Source organism: Drosophila subpulchrella, unplaced genomic scaffold (assembly GCF_014743375.2).
Source record: "Drosophila subpulchrella strain 33 F10 #4 breed RU33 unplaced genomic scaffold, RU_Dsub_v1.1 Primary Assembly Seq40, whole genome shotgun sequence".
In the NCBI taxonomy this organism is placed as follows: Eukaryota; Metazoa; Arthropoda; class Insecta; order Diptera; family Drosophilidae; genus Drosophila; species Drosophila subpulchrella.
Genome location: NW_023665622.1, coordinates 108,921 through 123,113, shown reverse-complemented (window position 1 = coordinate 123,113; position 14,193 = coordinate 108,921). Strand labels below are relative to the sequence as shown.

The window sequence follows — 14,193 nt, the reverse complement described above, 5'->3', positions numbered from 1 at the left end:
GCCTAAGCCATTGTGAGGTTGCCCAATCGTTGCTGAAGCAAAATGTCATCGAGCAAAACGTAGACATGACACTCATAAGCAAGCAATACAGGAATACAAGTACCGAAGAATGGCTAGCAAATAATAGCAAAAATTCGGCAATGTGAAGCTGCGGAAATCCAAGGCGTCAGATTAGAAGGATAAAAAACGGAAATTGCTTCGCTAGGGCCCATGTGAATGGTATAGCTTTCTATAGCTGTTACCTGCCGCCAAGCTTTAGCCTTTCCCAGGCCATATTTGTGCCCGAAGAGATTGCAGAAGATGCCCGGGAAAATCGCCCTGCCGTAATTGCCGGGGACTTTAATGCCTACTGAACAAATGCGAGGGGAAAGGCGCTACTTGAGAACTTCGCCGCACTTGACCTAATGCTGCTGAACTCTGGAACAAAACCGACTTCATCTGAAGCCGGTACCAGTTCTATCATTGACCTCACATTTGTGAGCGCTGGATTGGCCTCGGGCTCCAGCTGGGAGGTTAGTGACACCTACATGGATTGACCATACAGCAATAATCTGCACGATAAAATCTATAAATGGCCCACCACGAATTCCTAAGACCGTGCCAGGGTACAAAATAGAAACGCTAGACGTGGAGATGGTACAGATGCTGTTCGAGGACCTCTCCACAAGCGGCTCAGCTGAAGAAAGGGCAAACCACATCGCAGAATACACCAAGGTAGCCTGTGATGCATCTATGCAGAGAAAGTGGAAAATCCCATCAAGAAGAAGACCTGCATACTGGTGGAACCAATCCATTACGGAAGCCAGGAAAGACTGCCACAGGGCAAGACGCGCATACCAACGCTCAAGAGGAAGGCCCGAATGTGAGGCACTTCAAATATATTTCAGGGAAAAAAGACGAGACCTGGAAAAAACTATAAAAGAGAGCAAACGCAGGTGCTTTAACAATATATGCGAAGAAATAGGCTCCAACTCATGGGGCTTCGCATATAAACTCGTCACAAAACGGCTGGGGGCACTTAGTAGGCCATCACCGACATGCCCAGTCAGCCTAAAAAGGAAAGTGGAAACACAATTCCCAGAGCAAGAGAGTATGGCGCGAACCTCACAGATCCTGAATACGGCTAGCATAAAGCTCACAAGTGCCGAAGAAGTCCTCCGGGTATTGAAGACAATACTGGACGACAAGGCACCGGGACCAGATGGAATCCCGAATAAAGTTCGGTACGGTTTTCGGAAGGGGCTATCCACCATCGACGCCGTCGGTAAACTGTGCGAAATCGCAGACAAAGCCATCGAGGGGAAAAGGTGGTTGTACGGCACTAAGCAGTACTGCATAACGGCAACGTTGGATGTTAAAAACGCATTTAACTCCGCTAGCTGGCACCACACACTAAATGCACTGAGCAACCTAAATGTACCAGTGTATATACAGAGAGTAATAGCGAGCTACTTCGAATGCCCCTGCTCCTGTACGAAACTGATTCCGGGCAATCGTCCCACAGGGTCAGCGGGGGAGTCCCCCAAGGATCAGTCCTAGGCCCTTTGTTATGGAATGTCATGTACGATGGGATCCTTGAGATCACGATGCCCGAAGGGGCACGACTCATTGGTTTCGCGGATGACGTGGCCATAGTAGTTACGGCAAAGAAACTCCCAGATGCGGAAAGAATCTGCAACGAAGCGGGGAAACGAGCAAGCCCATGGCTCGATTCCAAGGGACTCGCCTTGGCAGCGCACAAAACTGAAGAAGGTGGCGGCTACTATCAAAATTGGAGAAACCACAATTACATCTCGTCCAAGCCTAAAATACTTGGGCGTCATGATCGACCACCGGCTTTCCTTCAAACAACATGTAGCGTACGCTAGTAGCAAGGCAAGTAGGACCGCGGCCGCAGTTTCGCGAATTATGGCGAACACTCGGAGCCCGAGGCAACAAGGACGTAAATTACTGGTTAGCGTTGTCACATCGACGTTGATGTACGCTGCTCCCATATGGGCTCGAACCACAAAAAAAGGAAGTTATATGTAAGACGGCGACTCAGTGCAGATATGCTGTGCGTTCCGCGCGGTATCCCAAGACGCGGCGCTGGTAATATCGGGAGTCATACCGATTGACCTGCTAGCAGTGGAATCAGCTGATATCGGCGCAGGCAGCACAGGGGTCGGAACTGCTGAATCCAGAGAACTTACCATAGCTAAGTGGCAAGAGAGGTGGGTAAATAGTAGCAAAGGACGATGGACGTATAAGCTTATCCCAGAACTGCAGAGACAACAGCTGACAGGATATGAATGCTTTGAATACTACCTGAAAAGGTTTAGGCATGAACGTTTCCGCACTGTCCACTCTGCAAGTCGGATAATGAAGACGCAGATCACGTGTTTTTGTCTGTCCGAAAAGATCTGAGCATAAGGGTTGGGAGGACGCCAACCGCTTGTAACCTGGTGGACAAGTAAACTGTGGTCAGCAAGACCAAAGTCATTGCCCATAGTTACGTCAACAACATCGCGCCGGCCAAACTGCTGACCTAGCAATGGGCCGGACGCTCGTGCACAGACGGCAAACACTGCATATTTGCTTTTGTTAGCCATATTCGTTCTTTTCAATAAATACTGAATGGGTTAAGAAATGTATTGTATCGTTCAAACGACATTTAAATTGCCTTTCCATTGATGCCAAAAGTTTACAAGAAGTAAATTCAAATTATGAGTATATTTAACTTTTGTTTTGTCAAAATACATATGCCGACCAGTATATAATTCGGATTAGTGTAAAATCTTGAAAAAAAAAAACAAGAATTAAATTCTTTCCCTGTAACAATAAAGTGAACAAAAATTAAAGATATAAACAAACGAGTGTGAAGTGACTTTTCAAAGAATCTCAGTATTTAATTTGACGGCTACAGTTGGTTTATTTTTTATTGTGTCCGGTGGAGAACTTTTACCCAATAACCCCAGTATCAAAAACATAAATATTGTAATGTTATTGCACATAATTTTCCATGCGAAAAGATTTAATTAATAAAAAAAATAAATAATAAATATATTAGTAATAGTGCATATTAAAATTTATTTTTGCCCTATAATTTTCTTTCTGTGTAACGGCGCATCGCTATTTCGCCTGGCATTTCAGTAATTTTTTTTTCTCACTGTGTACTCAATATAAATTTTATGCACAGTGCATACATTGTCACCCTGCAGATATTGTTTTTCTTTTTATTGCTCCGCTTATTGCAAGGAAATACGACCCCAAAGCCTTTCGACTTTGTTTTTGTAGCGCTTTTGCTTACGCGCACGGATTTTTGTGCAGTTGAATTCAGCTGTCCATGAGTCCGTTTCTCACATATAGGAACAAGAAACAATACTCGCGCGACTCAGAGTCAGAGAGTGAAGGGCAGGTCCGAACCTCAACACCAATACGCAGCTCCGAACCGTCATACAGGCCGCCATTAGTAATGCCCTTGCAGAACAGGCCGCCCAAAACCAGCTCAGAGAGCAAGCGCTTAGGCAGCAAATTGAGGAATTGCCCGGGCGAGTAGCGGCAGTAAGCACTGCGTCAGCTCCAGCTCCCCTCAAGTAAAAACATATGTGGCCATAGAAATAAGAGAAGACATACAATGCAAGGAGCCTTTAGATGACGTTAAATGTCTGCCCGAATTCGAGGGAACGCAAGAATCATACGTATCTTGGCGATAAGCAGCTGTAGCCGCCTACCACATTTTCAGAAGATATGATGGCAGCTCCCGCCACTATTAAGCAGTCATAATTATTAGGAGTAAGGTCAGGGGTCCCGCTGATGCTGTGCTATCTTCGATTGGGTCTGTGTTTAATTTCGACGCGATTATAAATCGCTTGGACTTCACTTACAGTGACAAGCGACCGATGCATGTCATCGAGCAAGAGTTAGGCACTCTAAGACAGGGTGGCCTAACCTTCTTACAGTACTATGATGAGGTTGAGAAAAAACTTACCTTATTAACAAACAAGGTCAATATGACGTATGAAGCGGCCATGGCCAACAAGATCCCATAGATGTTGACCCATCCTTTTCAAAAATGTTACAACATCCCCCAGCCCCAGCTTATCAGAATAGGAGGGCAGCTGCGTCTGACCGAACAAACATACAAAAAAAAACAAAGGGTTAATCATGTCACTCAGAGTGGCGAGCAGGCAGGAAAAACTTATGCCAGCGTCGCCTCCAGTGCAGCAACGAAAATCGAAGACGCCATTGAAGAATATGATCCAGAAGCTATTAATTTTGTAGGGAAAAATCCCTGCTACCCATTCTCAGACGGAGAGTAGCGGGGACTGTTATGAAGTTTCTTATAGACACGGGCGCCTCTAAAAGCTTTATTACGCCTTATAAGGGGCTATAAGGCGTACGTCCAGTAGAAGCCCCTTTCAGCATTCACTCGATCCATGGCACAACTCAAATAACAGAGAAATGCCTTGTCTCAATTTTTAATATTACGGCCACATTCTTTGTTCTATCGGACTTATCAACGTTCGACGGGATAATCGGTTTCGACCTGTTAAAACAGGCCGGGGCATCGCTTTGCTTAGAAACCGGGAATCTTAAATGAGGCACGGAGGTCGAAAAAATTTCCTTCCCCACCTGCGCTGATGTCAATTTTACTAACGTAGATTGTTCTGGTGACCCCCACTGTACCCGTACCCCATGGGGGGCGACCGATTTTGTTAACAAAGAAATTAAAAATCTTTTAAATAATGGCATAATTCAAAAATCAGTGTCTCCGTACAACAGTCCAATATGGATAGTAGACAAGAAGGGCACTGATGAGATGGGTAACAAGAACATGCGACTAGTAATCGACTTTCGCAAACTTAACGAAAGAACGGTGTCTGACAAGTACCCCATGCCGAGTATCTCTATGATTTTGGGAAACTTGGGCAAGGCCAGGTATTTCACGACATTGGACCTTAAGTCAGCTTACCACCAAATCATGCTTGTGGGAACGCGATCGTGAAAAAACTTCTTTTTCGGTAAACGGAGGGAAGTATGAACTTCGAAGACTCCCTTTTGGTCTGAAAAATGCAGCCAGCATATTTCAGAGGACAATCGATGACATTTTGCGGGAACAAATCGGCAAATTTTGTTACACATATATGGATGATGTGATTTTTTTTCGGAAAGCGAAGAACCTCATGTCCCGATTGGGTGCTTGGGTGCTTAAGAATCTTTACGAAGCCAACATGAGGGTGTCAGATCATAATCAGTAATGTGAGCCGACGCCAAGGATAGGAATAGACAAAGTATTGGTCCAAGCCTGTGGAATTAAACTCTAGCTATTTTTTGCTTATAGAGAGGTTCCCAAACAAACTATGGCAGTGGCTATGAACTTTATAGTTAGTAAGAAATTGCGCCAAGTGCACCCGAAAAAAAAATCGTCATCAATATGCCATTACTTAGGTGCCAATGTGATACTATTGAGTGTCAAAAAATCTTTGATACGAAGCACATCAAATTGACCCTAATATAGGATCACTATGCCACTTGAAAAAAGTTTTCTACAAAAAAGCTTTTATGTCACAAAAAAGCATTTTGCCGCTTGATAAAAAAATACAGGCGAGGCTCAGACTGCTAGCGCATTGTTTTTGATGCACGGGCCAGAGGGATAGTGGTTCGAGTCCCGCTTATGACAAACTTTATTTTCTTTTTTATTTGAAATCTGGAAACGTTTTAAATATAACTTTTTTATTACAACTGATAGAGAAATGTTAGATATTATTCTTAAAAATCGTACAGCATCGGCGCGCACTTGAACCGGGGACCTTTCGCACCAGAGACAGACACCTTACCCATTGGTCTATCGCACAACGTTTCCCGCGGATTCTTAGTTCAAATCCGATGATAACCGATAATTGAAACTCGAACAATCAAAAAAAGCTTTTATCGGTATCGAAGTATGCACGGTTGTTGTCAAAATGGCACTATTTAGGGTCAAATATGATTTTTCATACAATGTAGTATACTTTTGATACTTATTTAGGATCAAATTATTGGGATCAATTTGATCCTAAATAAGTATCAAAAGTATACTACATTGTATGAAAAATCATATTTGACCCTAAATAGTGTCATTTTCACACACACTTATCAAATTGACACTCGAAGATTTTTTTTTGGGTGTGGCTTAAAGGTGTAATAAAAAATGAATTAAAAAACTTAAAGGACATTGTTTGATTGTATCATTTAAGATTGTCCTTGTGGACCATCCTCCCCTTAATGAGGACCGCGGTCCCCAGGCTCGCTTCTACGGCTCTCTCCTCGCACAAGGGTGTGAGTTTATTTCCTAGCCTTCTGTTGGATTTTACCAATACCTTTTCACCAACATCGAAGACCCTATTCTGCCGAGAAGCATTTTCCCTGTTTCTTAGCGCGTTCTGGGCGCTTTTTATTTTCTCTCGGATTTCTATTTGTAAGTCATCCGTGTTCGACTGCAGAACATCAGCTGTTTTTTTTGTCAATGACCGAGTAAATTGACTTGTTGTACTTGGTACTGGCTAGTAAAATTAACACTACGGTGTCGGTTATGCCTTTGTCGATTTTAATGCATCTAGAGAGTTCCAGCAGGGTGCTGTGAAGTCGTTCCACCTGACCGTTCGATATACTGTGTAAGTGTGGTGCATTTGCGATACTAACTCCAAAGTGGTTAGTCAGCATGGCCGAGATCGTATGCGAATTCAATGACGGTTCATTGTCACAATTGATCTTTTTGGCTCTTGGAAAATAGTTCCTTAACTGCATCAGTGCCGGTTTGAGGTCCTCAATCGTTCTAGAGGGAGTAGGTTGCACGACTGCGAACTTTGAGAACTTATTGATGCATGTCAGGAAATATTTCCTGTCCGTTCAGAATATATCAATGTGTAACATCTCATCTATTTCTTTGGATGCCATATTTAGCCCTCGCGCAGGTCTTGCATTTTTGAACGATTTCGTTAGCTAGTTTCGTCATTTTGGGAAAATAATATTCGGAGTGTACTTGCTTGACATTTTCCTGTGCCGATCTGTAAGCCCTATTGTGCTCGGCAGTCAAGATTTCGGCTCTCTCCGCGGCTCCTAAAATATCTGTTACGCGATTTTTGCAATGCCAAAATTTTGTGTCTGGAAATTGGTGAACCAGTTCGTCCTGTAATGATACGTGTGCAAGTCACAATGGATGGCGTTTACGTCTTTAGGAACTATTATCTCTCTTGTTTTCAAAGAGTACGAAGCTGCGTTTTAACGGAAAGCGTGCCTCCTCCAGAGTTATTTGATTCTGAAAGCAGTTCAAGGGCTTGTCCGTTGTTTTGATGGTGTGGGTCAGGGAGAGTACGCTATTTATAGTAACAGCGCACGATTCAGCCTCTTGTTCCCCTATGACATTTAGTTGCTGCCGAGAAAGTGAATCGGCAACAAGATTTTTTTACCGGGTTTGTAATAAATACGCACCCCAGACTCGTCAATGCGAGCTTTCCACCTTATTAATTTTCATTCGAATTGGATTCCTATACCGACTGGTGGTCGGTGAAGATATTTATATCTTTTACCGCGCATAAGTAGTGCCGTAATTTGGCCAAAGCCCATACAATGGCTAATAACTCCGTCTCATTTGTGGCTTAGTTGACTCTCTATCTTTTAACGTTCTTGAAATCATCGCAATGGGGCGTCCTTTTTGGGTTAGGACTGCACCAACACCATAGGCAGAGGCGTCAGTCGTTAGATCGAACGCCTTTTTGTAATCGGGGTATCTTAGCATCACATCTTCAGATGCCAAGATGTTTCGTAGTTTCTGAAACGCTTGTTGCTGCGTTTCAGAAAACTGTACCGGAATGCTTCCTGACCTATGCCTACTAACACTTCCGTTTTCGCCTTTTAAGATGTCTGAAATGGGTCTTGCTATTGCTGCAAAATCCTTTATAAAACATCTATAGTAGCTTGCCAGGCCGAGGAATGATCTGACTTCAAATACGGATTTTGGTTCCGGAAAGTCTTGAATGGCTTTGACCTTTTGTCGGTTGTTGCACCGCTACTGGTGACTATGAATCCCAGAAAACTTACACTTTTTTTGAAGAAGCGCGATTTTTCTACTGACACCCTCATGTTGGCTTCGTAAAGATTCTTAAGCACCCAATCGTGACATGGGATTCTTCGCTTTCTGAAAAAATAATCACATCATCCACATATACGTAACAAAATTTGCCGATTTGTTCCCGCAAAATGTCTTCGATTGTCCTCTGAAATATGCTGGCTGCATTTTTCAGACCAAAAGGGAGTCTTCATTCATACTTGCCTCCGTTTCCCGAAAAGGAAGTTTTTTCACGATCGCGTTCCCACAAGCATGATTTGGTGGTAACCTGACTTAAGGTCCAATGTCGTGAAATACCTGGCCTTGCCCAAGTTTCCCAAAATCATAAACATAATCATAAATTATTCACAGGCCAATTACATCCCCATCGTTGATGGTGAAATCCTAGTATGGGAGGAGTTCGCATTCGTCTCACACACAGCGAACCTCTCAGAATATGCGCGCGTAATAGAGGAAACAAGCAACGTGATCGACATGTTTCCGCTATCCCACATGAAGAAGCTTATAAGCGTAGATACCGCTCACCTCCAGGACTTGTTAGAGTCGTTGGGCGTTCATCACAGAGTAGCTAGGAGTTTAGATTTCTTAGGATCGATGCTAAAGGTCGTAGCAGGGACACCAGATGCCGGTGACTTAGAAAAAATCAGATTTACCGAAATGAAGTTAGTTGGGTCGAGCAATAGGCAAATTCAAATCAACACTAAAATTCAAAACCAAATTAATCAACTAACCTCTACTGTCAATTTAATTTTGAGATCGGCCAAAAACTCACATGTAGATACTGGTCATTTATATGTGACACTACTTGCTAGAAACAGAATGCTGATGACAGAATTACGAAATGTAATGCTTGCGATAACCCTTGCTAAAATTAATATTGTTAGTCCGAATATTTTAGATCATGAAGATAAAATCAGTTTGGCTAGAGGAGCCCACCAACACACCCATGGGGGATCTTTTGTCTGTCTCGTCAGTGAAAATTCTGCAGTCCGCTAACATTTTACATTTCATCATAAAATTTCCTAAAATTAAACTAGCATGTAAAAAAATAACAGTTTTCCCAGTCGTCCATAGTGGGACAATTTTGCAGATAAAAGACAACGTCATAACGGAATGCAATTAAGAACTGCTCCGTATCACCGGGATCCACGTTCTGCCGTTTGGCATCAGAGAGTTCATGCGCCAAAGAACTGCATGCAGGTGGGGTGGCGCATTGCAGAATACAAGAGAGCGATCTGCAACCAATAGCTAAAACTGACTGGATGAAGGGATCGTAATTTTTAACGACAGATCAGCCAAAGTTCGTGTGGACAATGGGACAGAAGTCTAGATACATAACACACACCTCGTCACCTTTGAAAAACAGGCTATGATAAACGACACCCTCTTCATAAACCATGCTAACACCCAGAAAAGAGCTCCAGGGGCAGCCAGCTTCCCTCTGTTGAACATCACCGCCAACCAGGATGTCCTCAGCCTCCCGTACCTCCACCGCTTGAGTGAACGGAACTTGGAGTTCAACAAGGAGTTCTAGAATCTGCACGCCAAATACCAAATTTCTAGCTTTTATAGTTTCCGAGGTCTCAGCGTCATACGGACGGACAGACTAACGGACATGTCTGGATCGACTCGGCTAGTGATCCTGATTAAGTCGGAGACGCTCCTTTTACATACAATATACCATTTTACTCTACGAGTAAGCGGTATAAAAACAAAAAACTAATTCATTTGAGAGGTAAAGAAATAAAAAAAAAAATTTTTTTTTGAGCCATATACCATTTACATCGTAAGTAAATTTATATATATTTTTACCCCAATACTGGGGCAAGGGTAGTTTAACAAGTATTTTAGCAACTGATGGCTTTGCAACTGACTTGGAAGTTATAGCCGAAAGTACATGCTTTCTAATGATACTACTTTCATGGTGATGACTCTTTATAGATGCTATGCTCAACCAAACTTTTCTTACTATCTGTACCACACTCTCCTCCGCTTTAATTTCTTAAAAGGATTAAAACTAAATAAAATATTTGTTTTCGATGGGAACCTTAAAAAAGTGTATCTTAAATATACTAATTTATGAGTGTATTTAACATCTTCAAAACTTTTTTTTTATTTAACATTTGTATACTTTTTTGATAGAAAGATGCACGTCCCACATTTATCTGGGTGTAGAGCAGCTGACTTAGCACTGAAGAGAGTATGACCAATTATTTTGGAAGACTCAGCATGACTCGAATATAAAAATATTAGGCATAATTAATTTATGTTTAATTTAATACTGGTGTCTTGTTTTTGTGTGCCAGTTTTAGCTAAACGAACACGCACCTCGTTGGACCGTGTTCAAAACTCGAATTCTTTAGTTAAAAACCATGTCCATTATTGGCAAAATTTAATTTAAAGTTGTTTAAAAACCTAAGAGGTTACTTGAACCATTTTTATTTGTTGTTGACTTGAACTACTTAACTAACTTTGGTTTTGTTTAACTGTCAAATGGGTTTTAAGTAAGTCAGTTTTGTTTTAGGTTTGAAAAACAGGTCAGGAGCCTCTTTACACTTTATCGAGCTAGTCATTAACCTGATGACTCTAAAAGATACAATTAATATCTCAATGTTAGTTTTCATACTAGTATACCTCATGACCACCAGTCGTCCCAATATAACTTGGTTATTAAAAACTGGATCGTATGGGATATGGGGGTGTCGCAAAAAACTTTTTGAGCGAAAGTCGGGGGAAACTCTAAAAAATGGAGTGTCGTTCGACGCGTATATTCAGTTAAAAATCATCTAGGCTAATAAACTGGGACGCCTTTAATGACGCTGTACCAAACCACCAGCTTAGTTTTTGTAGTCTCCATTCCGCTATTAAGCAGAGTTGCGAACCAGGTTCTGGATGAGTTAGGTCCAAATTCTGTACACAATTTATTTGTTTATTTATTTATTTCGCCAACAGTTGGTACCTTAACTGGCTACTTGTCTATTACTAAACTAAATACTAAGGGACGAAATGTAATTGTAAAGGGTTTTCTTAATTAATTCCCTGGGGGAGCATGGGTCAAGCCGCATGTGAGATGGAAGTTTGTTTCAGTAGAACAAGGCAACAAGTTTCAGTAGAACACGCTCAATACGATTGATGTGTGTAGTACCAGTCGGACTCCAGACAAACGAAGCATATTCCAATCTGAACCTAATGAACGAAGAAAATAGGCTTAGTTTCGTGTACTGATCTTTAAATTGCGTGGAATTTCGTTTTACAAAACCATACATAGCGTATGCCTTTGGAATTATGTAATTTATGTGATCAATGAAAGTAAATTTGGTATCAAACATAACTCCTAGGTCCAGTGATTCATTTCTTATGGAAAGAACATGGGAAATAATGGAATACAAGCTAAGGACATTAATTAATCGTTTGCTGTACTTAACGTAGAAACATTTTGAAAAGTTCAGAGGCAACTTATTATGAGAACACCAATTTCCCTCTTTTACTAGGTCATTTTGTAGAAGTTCACTATCGGAGATTGAATTCACAGACCTAAATATTTTAAGATCGTCCGCAAACAACAGAAATTCAGAATTTGTTATGCAATAGTTTAAATCATTAAGGAAGATGATGAATGCACTTCCCTGAGGAAGGCCAGAAGTAGCCACATACGGGTTTGAGAAAACACCATTGCACTCTACTCTATAAATCCGCCCATCTAAATAAGATTTAAACCAATTTAATATTGATGAATGAAATCCCAATTTCTGCAATTTTGCCAATAAAGCATTATTGGAGACTTTATTAAATGCTTTGGCGAAGTCGGTGTAGACTACATCAACTTGATGATGACTGATAAACGAGTGGATGCAAAAAAGATTAAACGTAGCTACGTTAGTGGTAGTTGACCTTCCAGGCATAAAACTATGTTGGTTAGGACTGATGATCCGACCAGCAAGAAAAGTTAGCTGCTTAGCTACAATTCGTTCAAACATTTTTGAGACATTACTTAGCTTGCAATTGGCCTATTATTTGAAACAATATTTTTGTAGCCAGACTTGAATATAGGAGAAACTGTGGCAAGTTTCCATCTATGCGCAAATACGCCCGTGGAAGGAGACTTGTTGGAGATCATTTTTAGGGGCTCACAAAGAACACCTATACAGTTTTTCAAAATTAATGGAGAAAGGCCATCGCAGTCTAATTTTCCTGAGTCGTTAAAACTCTCAGCCGCCATATGACAGTCCAAATCAGTAACATCTAAGCACCCAATATTTAGCATCGTGGCAATGGCACTGAGTGAATCATCGTCATTCCACAGCGAGCTCCGTTCAAAGTTGGATGCAAAGTACTTAGAAAATAGATTAGCGACCCCAATATCTGAAGAAGCTGAAAGTCTTTCATATGACATATGGGAAGGAAAGTAGGAGGTTGTTCGTTTAGAATTTAATGAGGAACTCAAACTCACGATTATGTTGTTTGTACCGATCAAAGTTAGCAGCATCACCGCTTTCTATGTAGCGCTTATAGAATTTATTTCGGAGATTTTTGTATTTTTTTAGTCCTTGTGTGTACCATGGTAGTCTATAAGAACTTTGAACTCTAGTTTTAGCGTATCTGCCTATAATAGTAGAGAGAAAAGATATAAAAACTTCATAGGTTGTATTCACATCCGCATGCGAGAGGACTTCCTCCCATCTGATATTAGAAATATCACTACGGATAGAATCTAAACTGCTAGAACTAATATAGGTATGATGCAAGCGAGAATTATTTGGTGAGATAATATAACAAGTAATTAAGATGAATAGGGGCTTGTGATGAGCATCACACGCGGCTAGAGGATTATCGCTGCAACATAAGGTAAAGCATAAATCAGGGTGTACAAAAATTAGATCTAGAAGCTTATTTAAGTTATTAAATACATGGTTAATCTGGACTAATCCCATACTAAGAAGCTCATCGATGACTAAGATTTCGTGGGGAAGATGCAAATTACTGGGAACCATTGCTGAAGACTCAAGATCATGAGCCCACACGAGCGAAGATAGGTTGAAGTCGCCCAAAACACATATATATTGGCCATCTTCCAGCTCCTGGTATAGGTGGGCAATGTTGTCCACATGCGCTTTATATAAATCAAAACTGCTGCTTGGGGGTATGTATGATAGTGTCAGGAAAATTGTTTCCGTAGGACCAGCGAGAGATGCACAGAGTTGGTCGAGCAGAGAATCCTCGTTCTGGAGACGAATAGCAATGCAACGCAGCTCACGCCGCACAGCAATTAAAGCTCCGCCACCTCTGGAGCATCGTGTTTTAACGGAATCTCGATCCTTACGGAACACATGATAAAGATTTGTATCAAAGAATTCATTATCGAAGAAATCCATGTTGAGCCAGGTTTCAACAAAAATGATGACGTCTTGATCACCATGAGACGTTGCCTGGAAAAGGGATTGAGCTTTCGTACGCATACCACCGATATTTTGAAAATAAATATTGAAATTTTTATTGTTAGCGCATATCCGGTCATCCATGGTCATGCTATCAATAACTGGTCCAGCATCATGGCCCGAATCCGTAAGAGGCCTCGCTGGGATTTTATCATAATTAATAAAATTATTTGTAAGAACCTTCAGTAAAGTAGCGGTACGGATACGAATAGGGTGGTGATCGGCGCTCCAAATATTAGGTGGGCAGTCAATATTAGCATTCAAAATATAACTGCACGCAGGTGAATTCACTCCTGGTAACAATAAGCGAGAACGTACTACAGCAGCCGCAGTCCATTGTTGTTGATGGCGAAAGCATCTCCAGAGAGCACCTTCAGAGAGAGCACTCTGAGCTCGCCATCCAGCCAAATGTGTCGATAAAAGTTGTTGTAGAAAGTCGAACGTCAGAAAGGTAGAGACGGAGAGCGCATCACTATTAGGCGATGAAGAGTAAGAATCCAGCCGACTTTCTAGGTACTTCGGGAGAGAGTCGCAAGATGATGAGAGCGCAACTCCGAGGAGCGCGCCGATATTAGAGCCAGGCGGACGGCGAAAGTCACGGACGGCGAAAGTCGCGCACAGCGGACAACAAAAGCTCCAGCTGATGTTGTTGATGGTGCAACGGGAGAG

The 14,193-nt window shown here is 41.7% G+C and overlaps 1 protein-coding gene across 5 annotated transcripts in view; it reads right to left on the bottom strand.

Moving 5' to 3' along the window:
* LOC119562209 (monocarboxylate transporter 13) overlaps positions 1 to 14,193 on the bottom strand; it is a 145,415-nt gene that overhangs the window by 75,487 nt on the left and 55,735 nt on the right. The window contains exon 1 of one of the 5 annotated variants that reach the window (XM_037875405.1): positions 12,540 to 12,564. The exons of 3 other annotated variants lie outside the window; for them this stretch is intronic. The gene's annotated coding sequence lies outside the window, so the exon portion shown is untranslated. Of the gene's footprint in view, positions 1 to 12,539; positions 12,565 to 14,193 lie in introns of those variants that run through there. One more of the 5 variants, XM_037875408.1, reaches the window with a different exon arrangement.